Raw genomic sequence first — 26,234 nt, 5'->3', positions numbered from 1 at the left:
ATAAATGGAAACCTCAGTCACACTGTGATCACTGCAATCGAGGGATATCTTCACTCCAAGGTCATTGATAATTCCAAGGATAAAGTTAGTCCTGCAGATGCTAGAGATCAGAGTTGGTAGTGTGATGCTGGAAAAGCACAGCTTTTCACGTAGCATCCGAGGAGCAGGAGAATTCAGGTTTCAGGCTCAAGCCCTTCATCAGGAATAAGGCTTGTGAGTCGGGGCTGAGAGATAAATGGATGTGGTGTGGGATTGAGTGGAAATAGCTGGAGAGCAATAGATGGATGAATAGGAGGGAAAAGAGAATAGGTCAGAAGTGGCAGTGATGGAATGGGTCGAGAGGGACGTGGCGAGTTGAAGGCTTGTGCTTGGGGGAGGGGAAATGACGAAACTGTTCGAATTACATTTAACCCGTGTGCTGTTAGAGGTCCCAAGCCGGAAGGTGTGGCGTTCCTCCTCCAGGCGTTGGGCGGTAACGGTTTGGCAGTGCAGAAGGTACATGACCTGCATGTCTTTGACGGGGTAGGAGGGGGAGTTGAAGTGTTCAGCCACGGGACGGTGAAGATGTTGGGTGTGGGTGTCCCAAAGATGTTCTCTGAAATGATCTGCAGGAAGGTTTCCTGTCTCCCTGATGTAGAAGAAACCACACTGGGCGCAACTGATGCAGTAGATGACATTGGTAGCTGTGCAGGTGAATTTCTAACGGATGTGGAATGATCCCTTCGCACCTTGGATGGAGGTGAGGGGAGTGGAGTCGGTGTTAGTTTCACCCCTCCTTTCGTGGCAGTGAAATATGCCAGGAAAGGATTGTGGGCTGGTGGAGGGAAATGAGGACATGAAGAGGGGGTCGTGGAGGGAATTGTCTTTTCAGAATGCTGGCAGAGCTGGGTAGCAAAATATATCTCTGGTGGTGGTGTGTATTTGGAGGTAGCATCAGTGGCAGGATATGATGCGTTTTATGCGGAGGTTCGTTAGGTGGAAGGTGAGCACCAGGAGGTTCTGTCCTTGTTGCGTTGAGAGGAGTGGGGCTCAAGGGTGGTGATGTGTGAAGTGGAGGAGATGAACTGGAGGGCGTTGTCAACCACGTGGGAAGGCGATTTATGATCATGGAAGAAGGAGACCAATTGGGTCTTTCTGAGGTGTAATTGGCCATCCTGGGAACAGATGTGGTGGAGGCGGAGGAATTGGCAATATGGAATGGCGTTTTTACACGAGATAGTGTTGTAGGAGATGTAGTCTAGAAACCTCTGGGAGTCGTTGTGGTTGTAGTATATGTCTGTAATTAGTCAGTCGCCAGAGATGGTGATGGAGAGGTCCAGGAAGGTGAGGGAAGTTGCCAAGATGATCCGGGTAAATTTGAGGTCGGGGTGGAAGGTGCTGGTAAAATTGGTGAGCTATTCAACCTCCTTGTTGGAGCACCAAGTGGCGCCAATACATTCATCAATGTAGCGGAGGAACAGTTGGAGGATGGTGCCTGTGTAACTGCGAAAGATGGAGAGTTTCGTGTATCTGACAAACTGGCAGGCATAGCTAAGTTCTATGCGGGTGCCGATGGCTACCGTTTCGATGGAGGAAGTGGTTTGATTGGAAAGAGAAGTTGTTGATTGTGAGGACTAATTCAACCAGGTGAATGAGGATGTCGGTTGAAAGGTACTGGTTGGGATGGTGTGAGATTAAGAAATGGAAGGCTTGCAGACTTCTATCATGGCAAATGGATTTGTACAGGGATTGGATGTCCATGGTGAAAATGATGCGTTGGGGGCCAGGGAAATGAAATTCGTGGAGGAGGTGAAGTGCACAGGGGTGTCACGAATATAAGTGGGCATTTCCTGGACTGGGGAGATAGGATTGTGTCGAGACTGGAAGAGATGATTCGGATGGGACAGGCGCAGGCTGAGACATTAGGTCGACTGGGGCAGTCAGGTTTGTGAATCTTAGGAAGGAGAGAGAATCGGGGAGTGTGCGGTTCATGGACAATGAGGTTGGAGGTTGTGGATGGGAGATGCCCAGAGATGATGAGATTGTGGATGGTCTGGGAGATTATGGTTTGGTGATGGGAGGAGAGGTCGTGATCGGGGTCAGTAGGAGGAGGTGCCTGCGAGGTGGCACCTGTGTTCAGCTTTGTCCCTCTGCCCGACTCACAAGCGTAATTCCTGATGAATGGATTATGCCTAAGTCGTCCATTCTCCTGCTCGTCGGATGTTGCCTGACTTGTGTGTTTTTCCAGTACAACACTCTCTACCCATTCATTATTACTGTCTCAATTCACACTATCAGGTCGATGCTGTCTGTTTGATTCTAGTGAGCACTGTTCTCATGAACTGTGACAAAATCTGCCAATCTGAAACAAAAACAGAAATTGCTGTAAAATCACAGGTGAGCTGACCGCATCTGTGCAGATGAATCACAGTTAACGTTTCACATCCACTGGGTCCATCTCTCCATAGATGCTGCTAGACGTCCTGCAATAGTCCAGCAACGTCTGTTTGATTTTCTTTCAACGTGAGCAATTATTTTCGTTTTTGTTTTCTTATTTTCTGCTAATGTGATTTGGCTAAAGACTACGTTAAATGTTTTAAATATGACTGCGATGGAATGGCAGATTCCACCAGCTGGCTACTTTTATTTGGTTCACGTGACCAATGGCTTTCCACTTGGTCACCGCGCCCTACAGCTGCACTGCATGTAAATAGACAAAATTGTGGCATCCTCTCGGATTGGTAATCAAGAGCGAGATTGATTGAAGTTATTGAAAACTTAAGATAAACTGATAAAATACGGGATGTAAAACGGGAAACTGAAAGGGAAAGAGAGAACAGTGAATGATAATTTTTTAACAAAACTGAAATATGATTGCTCAAAATTCAGAAAGTGCTTTCATCCGCAAACATACCATAATATGGAATGTACTTTTTGGGACAACCAATGCAAGAAGATAGCAAAATCTTCGTTTTAATGGCTTGCTGCAACTGTTTTGGTTTTAATGAACGCACACGTGGGATTCAGTGCTGTAATGATCTCCTAAAATGGAAAAGGAAATCCTTGCCTTCGAGGATACGTGGGGAATGTTCACTGATTCATCCCAGTAATGGCAGGACTGTCATCTGGAAAATCTTTCAATTTTCCATGGAGTTTCGAGTGGTGAAGGGAATGGCTCCATTCACAAATTAATCATTCAGTAGAATTCAATACAGGGACCCATGAAATGATGAACAAATTGAACAAGAACACGGACATACCATACACAATAGCTACGACAATTACTATGTGAACTGTTGATTTCAGATCCACGGTGGCCTTTGGTGATATCATTTACTGTCCAGAACCAGTCTGCACTGGAATGAAGGGAGACACACTATGAAGTATTTGAACTTCAGTCGCCTTCGGAAATAGCTGAGATTGACTCAGGACACGGGGACTTAGAGATGTTGGCCTTACAAACCTTTCAGACATTCCGTGGAAGAATAAAGGAAGTGATAGATAATTTTCGTCTCCATGGAGACGATGTTCATGAACTGGATAGATAGTAATTTACCTTATTGGAGTTTATAAATAGAGACGTCATATTTAAAAAGCAAAGAGTTAATAGTGTAACTGTAAAATCTTTAGGTCACCCTCAGTGGAAATATTGTGTGTAATCCTTGTCCTCATTCTCCACCAAAAACATGTAAGGAAGTTAGAAAGGGAACAGACGCTGTTCCCTGGATAGCAAGATATTAGAAAGTCACGTGACGTTGTTTACTGAGACATAACAATATCAGAAAAGATACAACCGGTTTCATCGGGATGATAGAAAGAATGAAGGAGTTTATTCACGAGATTTGGAAATGCTGGAGCAGAAACACGCAAGTTTGAAGTAAACAAATGAGATTTTCACATAACGCGAGGTTTGAACGACTAAATCGGCGAAAGTCCCTCTTTCGAGTGAATCAATAACTTTCGTTAGAGCTTGAAAACCATTAGTGAATGTTTAAGAAAAGTTTGGATGAGAGTTTCTTCCACTCATTAGAGTTATTTAAATCGTGAACGATTTTCCAGAAATAAAAAGTAGAAGCTGACTTCAGAGTGTTTTAAAAGATACACAAACAAGGAGAGGATTTACCATTGAGTGAAAGTCAGTGTGGTTGCGTAACAATTTCGAATTTGTTGACTTCGGACACAAAGACATTTCATGAACACGTACAACTGTATAAGACTGAGTATAACAACTTCATGGATTGGTAAGGTGTGGTGTATTATTCAAGGTGAAACTCTGTAAATGGAGCTGATGTTGTAAAATAACTGCAGACAGAAGTTATATCCTAATGAGTAGGAATTGAATTGTCACTTGGAGACGCAATACCTACTTTAAAGATTTGACCACATTCACATGATGGTATGTACATTTCGTACATTCTTAACTCCACCCAAGAAATCCACCAAGAAGACTCTGTCCTTTTGCATTGTTAACCCTCTGTACATCTCTGCAGCACGCCATTGAAGATAAAATATACTCAGACCAAAATTCAGTTCAATACAATATTCAAACGGTCCTATGTGATTTTTTTTTATTATTGTGATAACCTTTGTGAGTTTGCAACAAACTGTGTAACATGAAACCAGTTCAATATCTATTTTCCCGGAATTTAACGCAGTTCACATGGGAAACGTTATCTACCTACTGAAAAATCACCTTTGGCTCTCTCTCCACACATGTCTCTTCAGGTTTTAAATACTTGCAGTATGTTTGTTGATCAAGGAGTCATTATCCAGAAAAGGTCGTTTCTCAATCCACAAATACGGGTATCTTCCCATAAACTTGGCTTTGCACAATATCACCTTCTATCCGTACCCCTCAACACGGCGACAACTCGAAACTGCTCCATGTGAGGCTCAAACTTAAAACTTCGGCACAGCGCAGCCCACTATACTGGCACAGAGATACCGTGCACTGGTCACCTGCAGCACAGGAGCAACATATTAATGCTTACCTCCACATTCCTGGTTTTACCTTAACGTTTGGGAAACCGAGTTTCTCTGATTCCATGGCTAGTAACGGGGATTGTATGATCATCTTCACCAGTGGTTCCGTCCCCGAGTGAGGAAAGTGGTGAGCTACTCATTGTAAAGATGGGTGGATTGATGAAATGTACAATTAAATGTACTAAACCATGAGCTTTTTATTTTGTTTTGCATCTGTAGAAATCTTAAAAAACTTCATCTTGAACAGAATCAATAACAGATTTCCATTGTGTCTCTGGCATCAAATTTCAAAGTGTAAACACCCTCTGAATTCTTCCACCGCAGTCCGCTGTTTGGGAAGTGTTCCTGTTGTGGGAAATGCACTTGCCCGTGTGTCAACTGCTGCTCCCAGCATGCGCTCTGGCACTGCACTCATTTTCCTTCTGAAACTTGCTCACTGTGTTGCTGTGATCATACAGTGACTTGGTGTCGCACGGCCCAGGAAAATGATACAGCTCAAGAGTTTTGCATTGTTGAATTCAATTGTCAGTTTAGCCGTATTTAGGATTTTGAAATTGTTTGTTCTGTGCACAAGTGCTTGTCAAAAACATCTGAGTGGAAGTTAGCTGTTCCGAATAATGACATTGAGCACTATGCACTCTCCTCCAGTCTGGAAAACAATTACTCACAGGCAATTTAATAGACAATAGACAGCAGGTGCAGGAGTAGGCCATTCTGCCCTTCGAGGCAGCACCACCATTCATTATGATCATGGCTGAACATCCTCAATCAGTATCCTGTTCCTGCCTTATCCCCATAACCCTTTATTCCACTATCCGTAAGAGCTGTATCCAACTCTTTATTGAAAGAAAACTTCCTGCTGTCTCGGGTTCCTCATTCCGTTGACTTCAAATATTCACAGAATTCATCAGACCTTGTTACATAGTCATTTCTTCATTTTTGTTCAGATCACTGTGTGCATAGTGTGACAATGGGAGTGCACTTGCCCCACAACCCAGAGGTCAGACCACAGTCTTGTAACTCTACTGTGTTATTTATCATTTTGCCAACACCAGGGAGAAATATCTGCTGCTCTGCATAATTTACGCAATTCAATTATTCATAAGGTCATAACCGCTTAAGCATTTGTGATGAGGTGGCCGAGAGGTAAAGGCTGTCGACTGGTAATTCATTGTGCTCTGCATGCGTGCGTTCGAGTCCCACTCTCGTCGCCGTCATCAACGGCTTTCAACGATGTTGTTTTCAGTTGGTCACAGCAGCTGTCCTGTTGGAATTCCAATGGTCAGTTTATATGCACGGATGCTATTACAAAATCTCAAAGTATAGTTTGAGCCTGTTGACTAAACTGCGTTGCAATGCAGGCTGAATTGGGATAATGACAAGGAGTGCAATTTCTTTTTCAAGTCAAGTTGCTGTGAACGTTTGTTCGTATGAAAGACATCCAGGAAAATCAAATAACGAGAGATGCGAAGTGAATGTTGATGCAAAGGGATTCTTAAGGAATGTTTTGTCAGATGAAATCTGGAGGAGGTTGAGTAGAAGTAGTTCATCCTGGTAAGGACAGCACAGCGAGACAGCACAATATAATGGAGATATTTCAAAAGGGAAATGGCGTGGGTGTAGGGGCACTGAGAACTGTAAATGCGCAGTGGGGAATTGCCGATGTGGGTGCCGTGCATGGGCAAGGAGAGACTTTCACATTGGTCTCGCCCTCGCCCCTTGCTCTAGCCATTGATGAATGCTGGATATAAGGCACAGTGAACACAAGATGGGGGAAGCAAGGTCACTCTCGTTATGCACACACTGGATGCATCACATTGAACTATGAACTATGGAGAAATAATCATGTTACCTATAGGGAGTGAAACTAAACGTGGATCAATAACCGCAGATTCATGCAACATAAACATGAAAAATGATTTAAAATGTAGCGTGTAGGTTTGCTCGCTGAGCTGTAGCTTTGATATCCAGACGTATCATTACTTGGCTAGGGAACATCATCATGGCGACCTCCAAGTGAAGCTAAGCTGTTGTCTCCTGCTTTCTATTTATATCTTTCTCCTCGATAGGGTTCCTGGGGTTTGTGGAGATGTCATTTTCTGTTCGTTTTCTGAGGGGTTGATAGATGGCATCTAGATCTATGTGTTTGTTTATGGCGTTGTGGTTGGAGTGCCAGGCCTTTGGGAATTCTCTGGCATGTCTTTGCTTAGCCTGTCCCAGGATAGATGTGCTGTCCCTTAACATTTAATTGACAATATAGCACTCACTCATTACTGACACTCTCACACTATAGCACTCCCTCAGTACTGACCCTCTGACAGTGTAGCTCTCCCTCAGTAGTGAACCTCCGACACTGCATCATTCCCTTTGCACTGACTGACAAACAGTGCAGCACTCCTTCAGTACTGACCCTCTGACAGTGTAGCACACCCTCTGTCCTGCACATCTTACAGAGCAGCACTCCCTCATTATTGACCCTCGGACAGTGTAGCTCTCCCTCAGTACTGAACCTCTGACACTGCGTCATTCCCTTTGAACTGACTGACAAACAGTGCAGCACTCCTTCAGTACTGACCCTCTGACAGTGCAACACTCATTTATTATTGACCATCTGAAAGTGCAGCACTCTCTCTGTACTGGCCCTTTGACAGTGTATCGCTCCTCAGTTCTGACCCTCTGACAGTGCAGCATCGCCTAAGTATTGGCCCTCTGACAGTGTATCGCTCCCTTAGTACGGACCCTCTGACAGTGCAACACTCCCTCTGTACTGGCCCTTTGACAGTATACCACTCCCTCTGTACCAACCCTCTGACAGTGCAGCACTCCCTCAGTACTGACCCTCTGACAGTGCAGCACTCATCAGTACTGATCCTCTGGCAGTGCAGCACTCCCTCAGTACTGACTCTCTGGCAGTGCAACACTCCCTCAGTGCTGACTCTCTGGCAGTGCAACACTCCCTCAGTACTGACCCTCTGGCAGTGCAACATCCCCTCAGTACTGAACCTCTGGCAGTGCAACACTCCCTCAGTACTGACCCTCTGGCAGTACTGACCCTCTGCCAGTTCAGAACACCCTCAGTATTGACCCTCTGACAGTGTAGCGCTCCCTCAGTAATGACCCTCCAAAACCCAGCGCTCCCTCAATACAGACCCTCTGACAGTGTGGCATTCCCTCATGACTGAACCTTTGACAGTGCGACACTCCCTCGGTACTGACCTCTGACAGTGCTGTCGCTCCGACGGCGCGCCATTCACACAGCACTGACCGACAAACAGTGCAGCACTCCTCAGTACTGACTCTTTGTCAGTGCAGCACTCGTTCAGTACGGATTCTCTGACAGTGCAGCACTCCGTCAGTCCTAACCCTCTGACAGTGCAACACTCCCTCAGTACTGACTCTCTGACAGTGCAGCGCACACTCAGTACTGACCCTCTGACAGTGTAGCACACACTCAGTACTGACCCTCTGACAGTGCAGCACTCCGTCAGTACTGACCCTCTGACAGTGCAATACCCCCTCATTACTAATCATGTGACAGTGCAGCACTCCCTCAGAACTGACCCTCTGACATTACAGCACGCCCTCAGTACTGACCCTCTGGCAGTACTGACTTCCTGTCAGTGCAACACTCCCTCAGTACTGACCCACTGCCAGTGCAGAACACCTTCAGTCCTGACTCTCTGTCAGTGTGGTGCTCCCTCAGAACTGACCCTGTGAGAGTGTGCACTCACTCAGTTCTGCACCTCTGACAGTGCGGTGTTCTGTCAGTACTGACCCTCTGTCAGCGTGGCAAACCCTCAGTACTTAACCTTCGGCAATGCAGCACTGCCTCTGTACTGACCCTCTGACAGTGCAGCACTCCCTCAGTACTGTCTTTCTAAACATGTGGCACTCCCTTGGCACTGAGTGTATGGCGATCTGTCGGAGGATCAGTACTGAGGGAGTGCCGGATTTTGGAAAGTCAGTGACAGTGCAGCACTGACCCTCTGACAGTGCGGCACTCTCTCAGAACTGACACTCAGACAGATCACTCAGTGCTGAGGGAGTGCCACACTTTTGGAAAGACAGTACTGAGGGAGTGCTGCACTGTCAGATAGTCAGTACAGAGGGAGTGCTGCATTGACAGAGTTTACATTCTGACCCAAAGTGCAGCACTTCCTTAGTACTGACCCTCTGACATTGTGGCGCTCCCTCAGTACTGACACCCACACAGAGTGGCACTTCTTCAATACTGACCCTCTCACAGCGTGACACTCTCTCAGTACTGACCGTCTCACAGGGTGACATTCCCTCAGTACTGACCCTCTGACATTGCAGCACTCCCTCAGCACTGACACTACGACAGTGCAGCACTACCTCAGTAATGATGCTCCGGCAGTGTTACGCTCCCCCAATACTGATCCTCTGATAGTGCAGCTTTCCCTCAATACTGATCCTCCGACAGTGCAACATTAACTTAGTACTCACTCTCCACAGAGTGGCACTCCCTCAGTAATGACAGTGCGGTATTCCCTCCCTACTGACCCTCCGACATTCCGACGCACCCACAGTACTGACCCTCCAACAGTGCGGCACTCCCTAATTATTGACCCTTTCACAGTGCAGCACTGCCTTAGTACTGAGCCTCTCACAGTGCAGCACTCCCTCTGTGCTGACTCTCTGACAGTGCAGCACTCTCTCAGTACTGAACCGTTGGTAATTTAGAGCTCCCTCAGTACTGACCCTCTGACAGTGCAGCACTCCCTCAGCACTTATGCTCTGACAGTGTTGTTCTCTCTCAGTGCAGCGCTCGTCTTGCACAGACCCTCTGACAGTCTAGCGTGCTCTCAAGACTGACCCTCTGACAGTGCAGCGCCCCATCAGTACAGACCCTCTGACAGTGTAGCACTCCCCCAGGACTGACCCTCTGACACTACAGCACTCACTCAGTACTGACCGTCTGACAATGCAGTACTCCCTCATTACTGACCCTCTTACAGTGTGGCATTCCCCCGGGACTGACACTCAGACAATGCAGCAATCCCTCGTACTGACCCTCTGACAGTGAAGTGCTCCCTCAGCACTGACCCTCTGACAGTGCAACAGTATCTCAGTAATCACTCTCCACAGTGTGGCGCACCCTCAGTAATGACCCTCTGACAGTGCAGCACTCTCTCAGTACTGACCCTCTGACAGTGCGACACTCTCTCCAGACTGAACTTCCGACAGTGCGGCGTTCCCTCAGTACTGACTCTCTGGCAATGCAGCACTCCATCAATCCTGACCCTGTAATAATGCAGAACTCCCTCAGTACTGAGCAGATGACAGTGTAGCGCTCACTCACTATTGCCCTCGCAGTGTGAGCACTCCCTCAGTTCTGAACCTCCGATAGTGCATTGTGCCCTCAGTACAGACCCTCTGGCAATGCAGAATTCCCTCGGTACTGACTCTGACCGTGCAGCCCTCCATCTACGCTGACTCTCTGATAGTGTAGCACTCCCGCAGTCCTTCACCCAACAATGAAGTCCTCCATCAGTACTGAACCTCTGACAGTGCAACGCCCCATCAGCACTGACCCTTTGACAGAGTTGCACTCCCATGGTACTGACCCGCTGACAATGCAGCACTTCCTCACTACAGACCCTCTGACAGGGTGGCATTCCCTCAATACTTATCCTCTGTCAATGCAGTGCTCCCTCGGTACTGACCCTCTGGCAATGAGTTGCTTCCTCAGTACTGAACCCCTGATAGTGTAAAACTCTCAATACTGACCCTCTGACAGTGCAGCACTTCCTCGATACTGACATTCCGACAATGCTGTTCTCCCATAGTAATGACCCTCCAACAGTGCAGCGCTCTTTTTGTGCTGACCCTCTGACAGTGTAGCGTGCCCTCAGGACTGATCCTCTGACAGTACGGTGCTCCATCAGACCCTCTGACAGTACAGCACTCACTCATTACTACACCTCTGACAATGTGGTTCTCCCTCAGAACTGACCCACTGACAGTGCGGTACTCCCTCATTACTGACCCTCTGACAGTGTGGCCTTTCCCCGGGACTGACACTTAGACAGTGCAGCAACCTCTCAATACTGGCCCTTTGACAGTGTATCACTCCCTCAGTACTGACCCTCTGACAGTGCAGCACTTCCTCATTACTGACCCTCCAACAGTACAGCACTCCCTCTGTACTGATCCACTGGCAGTGCAACACTCCCTCAGTACTGACCCTCTGGCAGTACTGACCCTCTGCCAGTGCAGAACACACTCAGTATTGACCCTCTGACAGTGTAGCACTCCCTCAGTAATGACCGTCCAACAGTCCAGCGCTCCCTCAATACACACCCTCTGACAGTGTGGCATTCCCTCATGACTGAACCATTGACAGTGCGACACTCCCTCAGAACTGACCTCTGACAGTGCTGTCGCTCCGACGGTGCGCCATTCCCTCAGCACTGACCAACCAACAGTACGGCACTCCCTCCTTACTGACCCTCCAAGAGTGAGCACTTCATCAGTACTGACCCTCTGATAGCGTAGTGCTCCCTGAATATTCACCCGACGACAGGGTGGCAAACTCTCAGTTTTGACCCTCTGACAGTGTGGAGCTCCCTCAGTACTGACCATCTGACAATGCAGCACTCCCTCATTACTGACTCTCTGGCAGTGCAACACTCCCTCAGTACTGACCCTCTGGCAGTGCAACACCCCCTCAGTACTGACCCTCTGGCAGTACTGACCCTCTGCCAGTGCAGAACACCCTCAGTATTGACCCTCTGACAGTGTAGCACTCCCTCAGTAATGACCGTCCAACAGTCCAGCGCTCCTTCAATACAGACCCTCTGAGAGTGTGGCATTCCCTCATGACTGAACCTTTGACAGTGCGACACTCCCTCGGAACTGACCTCTGACAGTGCTGTCGCTCCGACGGTGCGCCGTTCCCTCAGCACTGACCAACCAACTGTACGGCACTCCCTCCTTACTGACCCTCCGAGAGTAACCACTTCCTCAGAACTGACCCTCTGATAGCGTAGTGCTCCCTGAATATTCCCCCGACGACAGGGTGGCAAACTCTCAGCTTTGACCCTCTGACAGTGTGGAGCTCCCTCAGTACTGATTTTCTGAGTGTGCTGCACCATCGGTACAGACCGTCAAAGAGTGTGGCGTTCCGTCAGTACGACCCTCTGACAGCGCAGCACTCCATCTGTGCTGACACTCTGACAGTGTGGCACCTCCTCAGAGAGTGCAGCACTCCTACTGTACTGACCTTCTGACAGTGCGGCTTTCCCTAAGCGTTGACCAAACAACAGTGCAGCATTGCCTCGGTACTGACCCTCTGACAGTGCGGCACTCCCTCATTACTGACTCTCTGACCATGCGACTCTCGCCCAGAGCTGCCCCTCTGACAGATCAGCACCTCATCTGTCGTGACTCTGAGAGTGCAGCACTGCACCTGTAATGAAACTCTGACAGTGCAGCACTCCCTCAGTACTGACTCTCTTACAGTGCAGCACTCCCTCTACGCTGCCACTCTGACAGTGTGGCACTCCCTCATTACTGACTATCTGACAGTGCAGCACTCCCTCATTGCTGACCCTCTGACAGTGCAGCACTCCCTCATTGCTGACCCTCTGACAGTGCAGCACTCCCTCAGTACTGACTCTCTTACAGTGCAGCACGCCCTCTACGCTGCCACTGTGACAGTGTGGCACTCCCTCATTACTGACTATCTGACAGTGCAGCACTCCCTCATTGCTGACACTCTGACAGTGCAGCACTCCCTCAGTACTGACACTCTTACAGTGCAGCACTCCCTCTGCGCTGCCACTCTGACAGTGCGGCAATCCCTCGGGTTTCGCACCCTGATAGTGCAGCACTCCCTCAGTACTGACCCTCTGACAATGCAGCTTTCCCTCAGTACTGTTAATATATTAATTCAGTACTGATCCTCCACAGCGTGGCACTCCCTCAGTAATGGTCCTCCGACAGTGCATCACTCCCTCAGGGCTGACCATCTGACAGTGTGACACTCCCTCAGTACTGACTTTCTGACCGTACCACACTCCCTCGGTACTGCCCCTCTGGCAGAACAGCGCTCCCTCAGTTGTGACTCTCTGATAGTATGGTATTCCCACCATACTGACCCTCTGACATTGCGGAGGACCCACAGTACTGACCCTCCAACAGTGCGGCAGTCCCACATTACTGACCCACTGACAGTGCAGCACTCCCTCAGTACTGACTCTCTGACAGTGCAGCACTCTCTCTACGCTGCCACTCTGACAGTGTGGCAATGCCTCGGTTTCGCACCCTGACAGTGCAGTACTCCCTCAGTACTGACCCTTTGACATTGTTGCGCTCCCGCAGCACTGACCCCCTAACTATGCAGCACAAACTCGGTACTGATCCACTGACAGTGAAGCTCTCCATATATACTGACAGTGTGGCACTCCCTCACGCCTGCACCTGACAGTGCAGCACTCCCTCAGTACTGACCATTTGACAGTGTTGCACTCCCGCAGTACTGACCCTCTGACAATGCAGCACTTCCTCGCTACAGAACCTCTGACAAGGTGGCATTCACTCAATACTGTCCCTCTGACAATGCAGTGCTCCCTCAGTACTGACCCCCTGACAGTACAGCACTCCCTCAGTACTGACACTCCGACAGTGTTGTGCTCCCTCAGTAATGACCCTCCAACAGTGCAGTGCTCGATTTGTACTGACCCTCTGACAGTGTAGCGTGCCCTCAGGACTGATCCTCTGACAGTGCGGCGCTCCATCAGTACAGACTCTCTGACAGTGTGGCACTCCCCTAGGACTGACCCTGTGACAGTACAGAACTCACTCAATACTGACCTTGTGACAATGCAGCACTCCCTCAGTAGTGAACCTCCGACAGTGCAGCAATCCCTCAGTAGTTACCCGCTGACAGTGTGGTGCTCCCTCAGGACTGACCCTCTAACAGATCAACACACCCTAAGTAGTGATCCTCTGATAGTGCGATACTCCCTCAGTTCTGAATCTCCATCAATGCGGCATTCCCTCAGTACTCTTCCTCCAACTGTGCGGCAAACCCTCAGTATTGACCCTCTGGCTATACGGTACACCCTCAGTACTGACCCTCTGGCAATGCAGCACACCCTCAGTACTGACCCTTTGACAGTGTGGCACTCGCTCAGTATAACTCTCAGTTAGTGCAGCACTCCCTTGATACTAATGCTCCGACAGTGCATCACTCCCTCCGTACTGACCCTCTGACATTGTAGCATTCCTTCAGTTCTGATTCTTTGACAGTGTAGCGCACCCTCAGCACTGACCCTCTGACAGTGTAGCACTCCCCCCATTACTGACCCTCTGATAGTGCAGAGCTCCCTCAGTACAGACCCTCTGACAGTGTGACATTCCCTGAGGACTGAACCTTTGAAGTGTGACACTCCCTCGGAACTGACCTCTCACAGTGCTGTTGCTCCGACACTATGCCATTCCCTCAGCACTGACCGAGCAACAGTGCGGCACTCCCTCCTTATTGACGCTCCGAGAGTGAGCACTTCCTCAGTACTGACCCTCTGACAGTGTGACAATCCCTCAGTTCTGGCCGTCTGATTGTGCAGTGCTCCCTGAGTATTGACCCTCCGACGGGGTGGCACTCTCTCAATATTGACCCTCTGACAGTGCAGCGCTCCATCAGTACAGACCCTCCGACAGTGTGGCGCTCCCTCAGTACTGACCTTCTGACAGTGCTGCGCTCCATCAGTACAGACCCTCCGACAGTGTTGAGCTCCCACAGTAATGACCTTCCAACAGTGCTGCGCAAGTTTTGTTCTGACCCTCTGACAGGGAAGCACGCCCTCAGGACTGATCCTCTGACAGTGCAGCGCTCCATCAGTACAGACACTCTGACAGTGTGGCACTCCCCTAGGACTGACCCTCTGACAGTACAGCATTCACTCAGTACTGACGCTATGACAGTACAGCAGTCACTCAGTACTGACAGTACAGCATTCACTCAGTACTGACGCTACGACAGTACAGCATTCACTCAGTACTGACCCTCTGACAATGTGGCTCTCCCTAAGAACTGACCCACCGAAAGTGCAGCACTCCCTCAGCACTGACCCTCTAACAGTGCAGCATCCCTCAGTACTGACCCTCTGACAGTGCAGCACTCCCTCTGTGCTGACCCTCTGACAGTGCAGCACTCCCTCAGTACTGACCCTCTGACAGTGCAGCACTCCCTCAGTACTGACCCTCTGACAGTGCAGCACTCCCTCTGTGCTGACCCTCTGACAGTGCAGCACTCCCTCAGTACTGATGCTTCGGCAGTGTTGCGCTCCCCCAGTTCTGATCCTCTGATAGTACAACATTAACTTAGTACTCACTCTCCACAGAGTGGCACTCCTTCAGTAATGACCCTCTGACAGTGGAGTGCTCATTACATAATGACCCTCTGAGAGTGCGACACCTCCTCGGTACTGCCCCTCTGACAGAGCAGCACTCTGTCAGTAGTGACTCTCTGACAGTTTGGCACTCCCTCCATATCGACCCTCCGACATTACGGCGCACCCACAATACTGACAGTGCAGCACTTCCTCAGTACTGACCCTCTAACAGTGCAGGACACACTCATTACTGACCCTCTGACAGTGCAGTGCTCTCTCAGTATTGACCCCCTGATAGTGCCGCAATCTATCAGTACTTACCCTCTGACATTGCAGCTCTCCCTCAGTTCTGACCCTCTGACAGTGCAGCACTCCCTCAGTACTGACCCTCTGATACTGCAGCAATCCTTCAGTATTGACAATCCGACAGTGCAGTTTCCCTCAGTACTGATCCTCAACAGTGCAACACTAATGTAAGCACTGACCCTCCAACATTGCGGCGCTCCCTCAGTACCCTCCCTATTTTTTTCTATTTCTTAGTGTTTTGTGGAAATGTGGAGACATTGCGTTTGCAGGTTCTGAGAAAGCATGAGAGAGACACACAATCCAAGCCCTGTCTGAAACTCTCTGCAATAGTCTATTCAGAGAGTTGCACAGCATGGAAACAGACCCTTCGGTCCAACTTATTCATGCCGACCAGATATCCTAACCTAATTTAGTTCCATTTGCTAGCACTTGGCCCATATCCCTCTAAACCCTTCCTATTCATATACCCATCCAGATGCCTTTTAAATGTCGCAATTGTCCCAGCCCCCACCACTTCCTCGAGCAGCTACCTGTATGGCACTTGCTCAAACATTCATAGACTCATGCAACCTCAAATAAACACCAATCTACGAAATGCTATCACTGTCATTTTCAATCCATCCTTTGATTCTCCGTTACGCTGATTTAAACAGAGGTAAAGAAACAGTCTTTGTGACCATCTAGTGTGACCTTGTAATAAAAGTAACTTTCAAATTTCACTTGCAGATAATTACCTCGCAATGTAATAGTTGCCTGGATGGTGGGGATGACCTGTATTCTCCTGCTGCAGTCCTTGGATGTCCCACATTGATGTTAAGGAGGGAACTTCAGGATTTTTACCTGAATCACGCAGACAGCTCTCTTACTGGAGTGGCCCTTTAAAGTGGAAAGTTACTGTAGACCAGGAGGACCTGAGAGCTGCTGTCTCGTCAGAGAGAGAGGCCTGGTGGGTCACACACCTCAGGTGAGGAGTGAGGTTGAGAAGCTGGGGCCGTCATGGTAATTTCAGATATGATAGAGATTGAGCCAACAATGTTGGCATCATGAGCTAGTTAGCTGTGGTAACTGGTCCCCCTTTATGGCGGAGGAATTCTATCCCTTTAATAGAGCAAGCTTGAGAATTCAACACTAAAATCAACCTGTACGGACACGCTGGAGACCTGACACATCAATACAGAGATTGCTGAAGAAGCTAAGCATGTCCAGCTGTATCTGTGAAGAGAGAGATAGAGACAGAGAGAGTTCAACTTTCAATCCAGTGATTTCTGCGGGAATATTCCTTCAGAAAGACTGTACAGAACCGAAATTTAGTGACTATGTTTCTACATAAAGATGTTTTTATTAATAAAGTCTTCTTAAAAAAATGATAATTTAGAGGGGGATCAAGCATCTTGAGCTTGTGGGGGCATTGCCCCTGTCGCTAATCTTTCTTAAATAAACGCTAGACAAGTTAGATACTCGCCGAGAATAAAAATAAACGGTCATCAATGAGGAGGAGATGGAGGGATTGTGACCGGGCTCAGTGGTTAGCAATGTTGCCTCACCCCATCTGGGTTCGATCCCAACCTCGGGCAATTGTCTGTGTGGAGTCTGCACATTCTCCCCGTGTCTGCCTCCGGGTAGAGTCGGGGGTTGCGGGGGGGGGGGTTGTTGGGATGCTCTGCCAAGGGTCAGTGTGTACCTGATAGAATGTGGAAGCAGGCCATTCAGCCTATGATCAATCCAGATACCCAAATAATGTCCTGGGCCCTGGGCTCCAATCTTAGGGGTGGCTGTGGGAAGGTAGAAAGGTACAGATACACTTCCCTGATCATTTCCGCAGGCCTCCAAGGGACACTGGTGTCGTAAGATGGAGGCCATACACCATTTTAGAAGATTCTGATCTTTTTAAACAGTGAGAAATTACATAAACATGTGTCTTAAACATGGATTGGAGGAAAACTGTTGTCACTTGTTGCTTGGAGATGCTTCAGAAAAGCAGGCATCCAACCAGATCAGTGCTGTCGATGCAAGAGGTGTTGCACAGGAAGATCCAACAAGTTATTTGCAGTTGCTGTCTGGCTCCCTGGAGCAGTCATCGTTGGAGATCAGGGTTCAGTTCTGGGAGAAACCATCTCTCCAACAAAACCTCAACCATGCCTGTACATCAGCGTGTGCAAGGTCATATTGCGTACCCTAGAAGATAAATTCCTGCTACTGTTTCAGGTTGGTTGGGCCTTGATTTCAAAAACTGGTAAAGACACAAAAGTGCAAGTTTTTAAAAGCTGCAAAACTCCCTTATCTGGGGTAAAGTGACTGCTTAAAGCTCTCTCTCGAGAGAGAGGTTGCAATGGAAGAACAAGTAACATTAGATTGAGAGCATATAGTGCCATTCAGGTGCAGAGGTATTGTCAGAATTTCTATTCAGGATTAACTAAGTCGTTGAAGGAGAGGAGAAAACAATTCCAGGTGGATCAAACACACCTTGGAGATAGTATCTCAACTAACTTGTTCAGTGATGGTACGATATTCCTCTGGACCAGGTGGGACCTGAACCTGGATCTCCTAGCTCAGAGGTAAAGATGCTACCACTGTCCTTTTCTACCTTCCCCAAGCTGAGCAAGAGGCCTAAAACTTGGCTGCAGACATAATTTAAAAATTCATTCCTGATGAAGGACTTTTGCTGTAACGTTGATTTTCCTGCTCCTCGGTTGCTGCCCGACCTGCTGTGCTTTTCCAGCACCACTCTAATCTAGACTCTGACCTCCAGCATCTGCAGTCTTCACTTTTGCATAATTTAAAAACAGCCAACGTGACAAGTTCTTCAAGAAGGGAGGAGGGAGAAACCAGGAAACTACAGGACAATCAGTCTAACAGTGGGGAAACTCATGAAACCAATACTTAAAGACAGAATTAATCTGCACTTGGAGCAGGCAGGGATTAATCAAGAACAGTAGGTGTGGTTTTATTAAGGGAAGGTCATGTCTGACCAATTTGATTGAAATTTTCAAGGAGATGACCAGATGGTGTAGTCTACTTGACTTCAATGGAGCTTTTGATAAGGTCCATGGGAGACTGATGGCAAAGACAAGAGCCCACGGGTTTCAAGGCAATTTGGCAAACTGGATCCACAATGGGCTAAGTGCTAGGAAGCAGAGGGTGAGGGGGTTGAGATGTGCTTCTGTAACTGGAAGCATGTGCCCAGTGGGAATCTTGCAGGGATCAGTATTGGGTCCTTGCTATTTCTGGGCTTATAGAAATAATTTTCACTTGAAAGTAGGAGGATTGATCAGTGCGTTCATGGATGATATGAAAACGAGTGTGGTGGCAAATAGTGAGGAAGATAGGCTTAGATCACAGGAGGATAACATGGCAATGGAATACATGATGAACGATAGGGCCCTGGGAAGCACTGAAGATCAGAGGGACCTTGATGTGCCTGTCCACCAGTCACTTAAGCACCGGGACAGGTGATAATCTTGCCTTTCCTTGTTGAACACTGTGTTTGAGCTGGGAGGTTATGTTGGAACTGTCTAAAATATTGGCTAGGGGACAGCTAGCTTGTTGTCTGCATTTCTGGAATCCACATTATAGAAGGGATATGTTAGCACTCAAGAAGGTGAAGAGACTTGCAAGGATGTTGCCTGAACTGGAGAGTTGTAGTTATGAAGAGAGCTTGGAAAGATTGGCCATTTTCCTTAGACCAAAGAGATCGAGAGGGGAGTCGCAGGTAGATTGGTGTTAAGTATGCTTTCCCTTATTGGTCAGAGCATTGAGTTAAGGAGTGTGGAGGTCATGTTACGGCTGTACAGGACATTGGTTAGGCCACCTTTGGAGTATTGTGTACAGTTCTGCTCTGATTCCTATGGAAACTTGAAACGGTTCAGAGAACATTTTCAAGGATCTTGCCAGGGTTGGAGGGTTTGAACTATAGGAACTGGCTGAATAGGCTGTTTTCCCTGGAGCGTCAGAGGCTGAGGAGTGACCTTATAGAGGTTGACAAAATCAGGGGGGCATGGATAGGGTAAATAGACAAGGTCTTCTCTCTGGGGTGGGGGAATCCAGAACATAAAGGGCATAGGCTTAGGGTGAGAGAAGAAAGACTTAAAAGGGAGTTAAGGTGAAGCATTTCTACGCAAAGGGTGATGCATGTATTCAAGAGGAAGTGGAGGCTAGTACGAGGCTAGGAACACATAGAAGGCATCTGGCTGGGTAGATGAATACTCCACAATCACCTAATAAAAGAGCAGCACTCCGAAAACTAGCAGTTTCAAATAAACCTGTTGGACTATAACCTGGTATTTCTTAACATGGTGTGTGAATAGGAAGGGATTAGAGGGAAATGGGTCGAGTACTGGTAAATGAGACTAGATTAATTTAGGATATCTGATCGGCATGGACAAGTTGGGCTGAAGGATCTATTTCTGCGCTGTACACGTCTATGACTCTATGACATCATTGAGATGTATAAAATAATGAGAGGTGTTGATTGGGTAGACAGTAAGGAAGTTTTCCCCTTGGTGGAGGGATCAATAAAGACATATGTTGTAAAGACTGGAAGGCAGTACAGATATTTAAGGTAAGGGGCAGGAGGCTTACGGGGAATGTGAGTCATTAAGTCACACAACATGGAAACAAACCCTTTGGTCCCACAAGTCCATGCTAACCATAATCCCAAACAAAACTAGCCACACCACTTACTCCTGTCCATATCCCTCCAATCGTTTTCTGTTTATCCAAATATCTTTTAAACGTTGGAATTGTACCCTCATTCATTAATTCCTCTGGAAGGTCATTCCACACACAGAGCACTTTCTGTGTCAAAAAAAATGGCCCTCATGTCAAGCTTTCTCCCCTCACTTTAAAAATATGCCGCCTCATCTTGAAGTCCATCACTCCAGGGAAAAGACATCTGAATTCACCTTATATATGCCCCTTATGATTTTATAAACCTCTGTAAGGTCACCCCTCAACCTCCAAGCTCCTTTCCATATAACTCAAACCCTCCAGTCCTGGCAACATCCTTGTAAATATTTTCTGAACACTCTCCAGTTTAACAATATCCTTCCTATAACAGGGAGACCCAGAACTGGACACAGTATTCCAGAACTTCCACCCTGACTTTAAATTTACCTGAATTGACTAACACATTCCATCCTGACCTTACATTTACCCTGGACCATCTCTGACACCTCCCTCTCCTTCCTGGACCTCTCCATCTCCATTAATGACGACTGACTTGACACCGACATTTTTTATAAACCCACTGACTCCCACAACTACCTGGATTACATCTCTTCCCACCCTACCTCCTGCAAAAATGCCATCCCGTATTCGTAATTCCTCTGCCGTATCTGCTCCCAAGAGGACCAGTTCCACCACAGAACACACCAGATGGCCTCCTTCTTAAGAGACCACAAGTTCCCTTCCCATGTGGTTGAAGATGCCCTCCAACACATCTCTTCCACATCCCGGGCCTCCACCCTCAGACCCCACCCCTCCAACCGTAACAAGGTCAGAACGCCCCTGGTGCTCACCTTCCACCCTACCAACCTTTGCATAAACCAAATCATCCGTTGACACTTCTGCCACCTCCAAACGGACCCCACCACCAGGAATATATTTCCCTCCCCACCCTTTTCCGCCTTCCACAAAGACCGTTCCCTCCGTGACTACCTGGTCAGGTCCACGCCCCCCTACAACCCACCCTCCCATCCTGGCACCTTCCCCTGCCACCACAGGAATTGCAAAACCTGCGCCCACATCTCCTCCCTCACCTCCATCCAAGGACCTAAATGAGCCTTCCATATCCATCAAAGTTTTACCTGCACATCCACCAATATCATTTATTGTATCCGTTGCTCCCGATGCGGTCTCCTCTACATTGGGGAGACTGGACGCCTCCTAGCAGAGCGCTTTAGGGAACATCTCCGGGACACCTGCACCAATCAACTACACCGCCCTGTGGCCCAACATTCCAACACCCCCTCCCACTCTACCGAGGACATGGAGGTCCTGGGCCTCCTTCACCGCTGCTCCCTCACCACCCGACACCTGGAGGAAGAATGCCTCATCTTCCGCGTCGGAACACTTCAACCCCAGGGCATCAATGTGGACTTCAACAGTTTCCTCATTTCCCCTTCCCCCACCTCACCCCAGTTCCAAACTTCCAGCTCAGTACTGTCCCATGACTTGTCCTACCTGCCTATTTTCTTTACCACCTATCCACTCCACCTTCCTCCCTGACCTATCACCTTCATCCCACCCCCATCCACCCATTGTACTCTATGCTACCTTCCCCCACCCTCCTCCCTTACCTATCACCTTCCTCCCCCCTCCACTCACCTATTGTACTATATGCTACTTTCTCCCCACCCCCACCCCCCTCTCATTTATCTCTCCACCCTTCAGACACTCTGCCAGTATTCCTGATGAAAGGTTTTTGCCCAAAACATCGATTTTACTGCTTCTCGGATGCTGCCTGAACTGCTGTGCTTTTCCAGCACCACTAATCCAGAATCTGGTTTCCAGCATCTGCAGCCATTGTTTTTACCTACAGTATTGCAGAAGAGGCCTGCACAATCTCAACATGATGTCTCAAGTATTTACTCATAGGTCTGAGTAATGAAGGAAAAAGGCTTTCACCCAGTCTGATCTAAACCAACTCCACAATCACTGACACCAACCACCTCCTGTCTGATATAAACGAATTCCACAGTCACTCACACCAATCTCCCCGTTTGATATAAACCAGCCCCACAGTAACTGACACCAATCTCATCTTGTCTGACTTGTACCAGCCTCACACTCAGCGCCACCAATTTCCTCGGGTCTGATATAAACTTTGATTTCTCTTCGCATTCTTCCCAATCGGAAAGGAGGAGCCACTGTGCGGAATGTTCAAGTCAGTAAGAATTGTCAGCAAGAATTCATCAACACTTTATTACTAGAGATTTTAATCCCAAAGGAACCTTTCAGATTACAAATTTCAGTTCTTTTACCAGGGAGCAAGTTCCATATGAAGCAGAAATTCAATATTAGTTGTAAGATAATTTGCTGAGTTTATTTTAATTTAGCAAAATGATCTTAGATAGCTGTTTTTAAATGGACACTCTACCCTAAAGAACACAGTTAGCTACAATGACAAGAATCTTCAACTCTACTCTAGTGATAAGGAAGTAACATCAGCAGAAACAAACCCTAACTGTCAGAACATACCTGATTCAGTGCTGGATGTCACGAGGAACAGGAATAATGGAATATTCCATCCTCTGCAGTCCCATGTGGACTTGCTGGTGTGTGAGCTGACTAAATCCATTCGCACAGGTTGAAGTGGTCACTCTCAGATGTGAATCTGCTGATGTGTCAGAAGGTTGGATGAAGTTGTGAATCCTTTCTCTGACATAGGGTAGGCGAATGGCCTCGACACAGTGTGAACACTCCGTGGCTGAACACTTTAACTCCCCCTCCCACTCCTCCATTGCCCGACCATGGCAACAAGACGCCTGGAGGAAGAGAGCCTCATCTTCCGCCTCGGAACCCTCCAGCCACAAGGGATGAATGCAGATTTCTCCAGCTTTCTCATTTCCCCTCCCCCAACCTTATCTCAGTCCCAACCCTCGGAATCAGCACCGCCTTATTGACCTGCAATCTTCTTCCCGACCTCTCCGCCCCCACCCCCTCTCCGACCTATCACCCTCACCTTAACCTCTTTCCACTTATCGCATTCCCAACGCCCCTCCCCCAAGTCCCTCCTCCCTACCTTTTATCTTAGCCTGCTTGGCACACCCTCCTCATTCCTGAAGAAGGGCTTATGCCCGAAATGTCGATTCTCCTGCTCCTTTGATGCTGCCTGATCTGCTGCGCTTTTCCAGCAACACATTTTTCAGCTCGACACAGTTTGAACTCACTGATGGGTCAGAAGGTATTAATGAATCCTTTCTCTCACACATGGCAGATTTTTTAAAAATTCTTAAAAATGTTCTTTGCCCAGTTTGAACATGCTGATGGATCAGTAGCTGTGACAGTTTAGCTGGTGTGTCAGCAGAGCTGTTGACTGAGTGAATCCTTTCCCACACTGGGTGCAGGAGAATGGCTTCGCTCCAGAGTGATTCTGTGGATAATTTTCAGCAGCAATGAGTATTTGAATGCCTCCCCACAATCTCCATGTTTACATGGTTTCCCTGTGGTACTGTTATTGTTTGTCTCCAGGTTAAGTGATCAGTTCAAGCCTTGCCCACACACAAACATAGCCGCAGGGTGGTGGGAAGCGGTGACTCACTGTCTGAAAGTGTGACAGAAGCAGAAAACCTCCAAATATTTAAGATGTTGTTATGAAGTTGAAGGCATCTACTGAACCTTTAAGGGAGAGTGAAAGCTGCTTTGGGAGTGAGAGCAACTGTCGTGTGACTGACGAGGAGTCTCCGATTGGAAAATTGAAAATATGTAACATTTGACTGCAAACTAGATATCTCAGTTTGACCACTATTTCAATTTAACCAATCAGTTTAATTATGCCCCAGCATACTAAACCAAGCGAATTTGAATTTTACTGTTTTGATAACTTAGAACCTGTGAGATGATCCAATATTTGGGGTATAAAAAGCCAGCATTTTGAGAGTTAGCCAGAGAGAGAGACTGCCATCCAAAACACTCTCGATCAAAGGTACCTTTTTCATCTTTGCAGAAGTCCGAAGACGACCACAGAGATCTATAAACAGAGGATGAACGACACCTGAGACGACAGCCACTGTCTGGTTTTGAAAATTAAGATGCTGCAAATATTAATAGGGGTTTATTGGATCAGTATATTGTTATAGAGTTGGACACAGAAAACAGATCTTAGAGAGAGGAGGTTTAGAGTTGTAAATACAGTAGTTGCTGTTTAATGTTCACTTTTAAGAGATAAAGAGTAAAATTGATAGTTTTCTTTAAATAGTGGAAATTGGGAGTCCTCTGTCACTCGTACTTTAACAGATTACAAGGCGAGGTGAGTTTTTCTGTAAGGTTTTTTTAAATTGCAGAAGGGCCCATTGCCGTGTCATAGCAATGTGTTTAGATGTATCCTTCCAGTACCAGGGCATACTAGGCTATGGGCCAAGTGCTGTAAAAAGGGATTAGAATAGTTAGGTGGTTGTTTTTGACTGGCACAGACTCAGTGGGCTGAAGGACCATTTTCTGTGCTGTCGATCTCTAACTCAAAATTTGTAACTCTATGAAGGCTAGGTCCTGTCTGCTGTGAATGGTGCAAAGCTTTTACTGGGCTGTGCATCTGGTTGTAACACTTCTCCTTCCTCGTTCAAAGACCGGTAGCAATCAGTTCCTGATTAATTGTGTTGCATCAGATTTTGACTGTTTTTGGTTTGGTTTGAGTTTCCTTTCTCTAGCCCTCTCCTGATCCCCTGTAAAAGAAGTTTATAAAAGTGATCACTGTCAGTACAGGGGAGAGGTTCAGACCATTTCCAGTATTGGTGAATTATTTGTCCCAGTCCTGTTTCCCCCACACCACCCCCAGAGCTGTGAATACCAGTCCCCCAAGGGTCTCCCTCCTCCCTGGGTCAGTCCCCCATCCCCACTCCCACTCCCACTGTCTCCTCCATGGGACAGGAGGCCCCGCCCACTCACTGCACGTCACCAGGATAACGGCGCATGCGCCTCGCCCCCCAAAAAAGATGGCCGCCACAGCCTTGTCCCTGGTCCCGTGAATTAGACTCAGGGCTGAAAACGCGGGAGTTGCTAATTCCTATTCGGTTTGCGGGGCCTTTACTGGATATTACCGAGACGGATCAGACCACCTCCCCCCCCCCCCCCCCCCCCCACCGCTGGCTCCATTATTCCTCCGGGATCACTCCCTGCCAGCCATTCCCCGGCGGAGGCAAAAGGGCCTTCAGTCAATATGCGCATGCTCCACCTTGTTCAGCTCAGCGCCTGCGTACTGGTGTCTTTTGGTGTTGACTTCGATCGCCCTCTTCAGGAATGCCCTAGAACTTCATCCTGCTGCCTGGTGTCAGTGATGGCCATTCAGTCAGATTGTGGTCTTCTCTCACTCACTTCCATTCTCTTTAATTAGTTTCACAGAGTATGTGAAGGGAACAGTCAGTGGTCAGGAAACAGAATCTGAAAGATTGATTTTTTTTAAATGATCGGAATATTGTTGGACTCTGAACTTAGAAGGAGAAAATCAACTAGGAGAAAGTGAGGACAGCAGATGCTGGAGATCAGAGCTGAAAATGTGTTGCTGGAAAAGTGCAGCAGGTCAGGCAGCATCCAAGGAACAGGAGAATCAATGTTTCGGGCATGAGCCCTTCTTCAGGGTGTGCCAAGCAGGCTAAGATAAAAGGTAGGGAGGATGGACTTGGGGGAGCGGGGGGGCATTTGGAATGCGATAGGTGGGGGCCCACCCCCTCTCCGGCCTATCACCCTCACCTTATCACCCTCACCTTAACCTCCTTCCATCTAAAGCATTCCCAATTCCTCACTGCCTTTTATCTTAGCCTGCTTGGCACACCTTCTTCATTCCTGAAGAAGGGCTTATGGCTGAAACATCGATTCTCTTGCTCCTTGGATGCTGCCTGACCTGCTCTGCTTTTCCAGCAACACATGTTTCAGCTTGGAAGGAGAAAACAC

The sequence above is a fragment of the Chiloscyllium plagiosum genome, unplaced genomic scaffold (assembly GCF_037043375.1).
Source record: "Chiloscyllium plagiosum isolate Xiang-an unplaced genomic scaffold, Cpla_swu_hap1 HiC_scaffold_40, whole genome shotgun sequence".
Lineage (NCBI taxonomy): Eukaryota > Metazoa > Chordata > Chondrichthyes > Orectolobiformes > Hemiscylliidae > Chiloscyllium > Chiloscyllium plagiosum.
Note: the sequence above shows the minus strand (reverse complement) of the source record.